We start from the raw sequence: 4101 nt of genomic DNA, 5'->3' as shown, positions 1-4101 counted from the left end.
CATTACTTCTTATATTTTCTAGAAACAGGAATTTACGACACACGGAACAACAGGATAAGACGGGACGAGCTGAACTGACACGGTTGAGGAAGGGCAACAGCGGCTTGTGTCCCCGGCTCAACAAAGGATAACACTTGCTAATAGCACATTAGGTACTCCCTCTGCCTGATGATTTGCCTCAAATGCACACATATATAACCACCATCTGGTCTTGGCATAAAGAAAGCTGAAATAGTCCTGCTTGGCTGCAAATTAAACCGGCAAAGTGATGGGGGATGCTCTCTAGACTGTAGGGATGCATTCTTATCAAAATGTCACAATGACCTTGGCCCTGGGAGACACCCTCGGCAGAGCTAATAGCTTGGCAAGAACCATGCTGCACTCTGTTTTGCCCTTCCACTCTATCTTCAGTTCTTCCAGAGCTGGTGCCCAGCTCAGTAGCTTTGCCACGAAATCGACTTCGCAGGCCAGACCCCTGAAACCTTGCACACTGGCCGTTACGAGATGATCCAATTGCACTTGCACGGTGAAGTCTTTAATCCTCGCCTGATCTTGGTCCCATGTGTTCGAAGAGTGACTCTGCATTTTTTTTTCACAACTCATTAATTAGGTGCCATAAATACAAGAATGAACATGGATTGGATGACTGAGGAAGGGAGAGGATTTACTGGAACGACATCAAGCGTCTTTAAGTTAGGGGCATTCTGAAACAACGAACAAGCGGCCAAGAATTGCCGCCGGTCCAAAAAGCATATCGCAAGATAAATATTCTCCAGGCGAGCAAACAGGGCTGGGAGCTTCGTAAGCATGCAACCTTTTGATAAATACTACAACATGAACAGAAAATGAATAAGGAAATGTCAATACAGATTAGTCAGGAGACAAAAGAAGGCCACAGTAATGCTGGAGCTAATAATAGCTTACCCTCAGCAAAAAGCCGCTAATTGCAAAGCTTTTGATGTCACTTAGGCTTCCCAATAACTGCTTGACATAGCTTTCCTTGTGAAGCGCAATTGGATCAGAATGAGGTGCTGTAGCTTTGTGATGCATTAAGAGAGCCACCTCCAAATCAGGTGCATCCAAATTAATTTCAACGTCCCCAATGACATAAAGAAGTTTCAGTTTAGGAGCTTGAACGGTTAGATGGTTAATGCCCTCAAAATAAGTTAGTCTCAAAGAACGCAGTGCGGGGCAGAACGAGACCAAATTTTGCATGTCCATGTCTGTAGATGAGAAATTGTTCAGTCTGAGGCGAGTTAATCTCTTGAAACCTTGGAATACCCGGGGCAAGCTGATGATGCAGTTTTGCAGGTGCAGATTCTCCAAATCACCGATAGAAAATAGACATGAGGGAATCCTATAACCTGGCCCTGATTTCATCTCGACTATAATTGATCTTGGTTATATCCTAGAAAGCATGAGCATCCACCTGCCGAACTCGTCATGGTAAGGTTTGCTACCTGAAATATCAAACTTCTCTACAGTTCCCTTGTGGAGTGATAGCACCATATCGACTAATGTGACGAACTTGGTTCTTGCAAAATTTCCATCGCGCAGAAATATTTTTGGCATATTAGTCCATGCATCCCTCCAAGTACTTGATAAGGTGCTAGTCCTAACCGCTTCTTCGACATTCAGACGGGAGAGGATGTCGCCCTTTATCTCTGGAGGTAGACTACTCAGTCTGTCTGAACTCACAACAGATGTAGATTCCGCCCTGGCCTTTTTACAGGTACTCATTGCTTCAGAATCCGGATTAAGCTGTCCTAACATTTCCAGAATACAGGGAGCCTATATTAGCGTGCAGTCTACCACATATCACTAAAAATACAACACACGCTGAAATTAAATGGTTCACTAAGTAAGTTGCTTGTTCATAGAGAAAAAAAGGAACAACCGAGAGATGGCAGTTTAGGAAAGCAAGTCCGGTATGTTTCTATAAACAGAACTGAACTTGACTACTGCATTGGTAAGCTCAAAAGCTTGATTATCATTTGACATGTGTTACAATACCCTAATTTGTGATCTTGAATAGCAACCATTTCGCATGCTGCAAGTTGGAAAGGGTTTTTTTTTGTTGAATATACATTTGCCATCAATCCATCATGCTCCAAGCTGAAAGTGTGGATTTAGCAGTTTTGTCATTTTAGTTTAAACATTAACTACTCCCTCCGTTCATTATTATAAGACGTTTTGGACAGCTAGCTTTGAACTGTTTTGGGCACTGTCTGAATTGTCTAGAACGTCTTATAAAAGTGAACAGAGGAAGTATAAAGTCATGATTATGTGTGGTCATACTAAGTACTCCCTCCATTCCATAATATAAGATGTTATTACATTCTTTATCTATATATATTTATTTTCTACTAATAAAAGGAATAGGTATTCTTGGTCCGTCGCGACATTTTACAGTAACACCCTTGACTTTTAGTACAATCTACCCACAGTAAAAAACGGTTCGGCAAAAAAAAAATGAACGGTTCATGCCTGCCCACGGACTCGAACTCTGGTTGGCAGAAAAGGAGCACAACTTGACCGATTAGCCAACTCAAGCAGCCCATGTTACGTGAAAAAAACAATGTTTAATAGATTATATTAAGCCGGACTATGTTTCCATTGCTTCATGCGTCCTTCACACGCACGGGGGCTTGCATGGCCTGGACCAGCCCACGCACGCAACCGCTCATGGGCCTTCCATCCGATAAATCAACTAGCATGTTATGATAAATCAACACAAAGTTAGTCCCACCTTGGCCCCTTGCATTGAATACTTTACAATTTATATAGGCCTTTAAGTTTTGTGGGAAACAGGAAGCTCTCTCCAGAATTAATTAGGGAAGGGTGAGGAATGATTCCAGAAATAAGGAAGGAACGTTTCTTGCCTATCCACAGAATAAATCTGGTGTTCAATCATCAATTATCCATGTGAAAGAGAAATAAGGAATGGAAACTGGCCTCTCCACAAAATAAATTAGTGGCGAGAGTGAATTCCAGTGCTACTGGAAAGAGAAATATGGAATGGAATGGAACGACTTTTTGTACAATCGACCCGCAGTAAAAAAAAATGGTTCGTCAAAAACATAAAAGAACAGTTTGTGCCTCCGCATAAACTCGAACTCGGGTTGGCAGGAAAAGAGCACAACTTGGCCGATTAGCCAACTCAACCAGCCAATGCTACGTGAAAAAAACAATGCTTAATTGATGATTGAATCCCATAATGTAAGACGTTTGTGTCAAGAAAACGTTTTACATTATGGGACGAAGGGAGTAGATCATATTAAGCCGGGCTATATTTCCATTTCTTCCTACAGCCATCACACGCACGGAGGCTTGCATGGCCTGGACCAGCCCACGCACGCAACCGCTCATGGGCCTTCTATCTGATAAATCAGCCAACGTGTTATGATAAATCAACAAAAAATTAGTCCCACCTTGGCCCCTTGCATCGAATCTTTCCAATTTATATATGCCTTTAAGTTTTGTGGGTAACAGGAAGTTGTTTCCGGAATCAATTAGCAAAGGGTGAGGAATGAATTCCAGAAATAACGAAGGAAGGTTTCTTGCCTATCGACACAATAAATCAGTGGTGAATAAATCCGGTGGTCAATCATCAATTAGCCATGTGAAAGAGAAATAAGGAATGGAACCTGGCCTCTCTACAGAATAAATGGTGAGAGTGAATTCTGGTGCGACTGGAAAGAGAAATACGGAAGGAACAGCGAGAAATGTGGAATGGAATGGAACAACTATTAGTACAATCTACCCGCAGTAAAAGAACGATTCGTCAAAAAAATAAATGAACGGTTCGTGCTTGCCGCAGGGACTCAAACTCAGGTTGGCAGAAAAAGAGCACAACTTGACCGGATATCCAACTCAACCAGCCCATGTTATGTGAAAAAACAATGTTTAATAGATCATATTAAGTCAGGGTATGTTTCCATTGCTACCTGCGTCCTTCACATGCACTGGGGCTTGCATGGCCTGGACCGGCCCACGCACGCAACCGCTCATGGGCCTCCCATCCAATAAATTATCCAGCATGTTATGATAAATCAACCATTGTTACAAATATCAGCGAACTAACGATATGAGCAGTTAATT

General features: G+C 42.2%; 1 pseudogene; it reads right to left on the bottom strand.

Moving 5' to 3' along the window:
• Nucleotides 1-274: 274 nt before the first annotated feature.
• LOC119273623 lies at nt 275-1753 on the bottom strand (annotated as a pseudogene).
• Between the last annotated feature and the right edge of the window lie 2348 nt (nt 1754-4101).

Source organism: Triticum dicoccoides, chromosome 3A (genome assembly GCF_002162155.2).
Source record: "Triticum dicoccoides isolate Atlit2015 ecotype Zavitan chromosome 3A, WEW_v2.0, whole genome shotgun sequence".
NCBI classification, from domain to species: Eukaryota; Viridiplantae; Streptophyta; class Magnoliopsida; order Poales; family Poaceae; genus Triticum; species Triticum dicoccoides.
The sequence above is the reverse complement of the archived record's forward strand: the minus strand, read 5'-3'. Positions and strand labels throughout refer to the sequence as shown.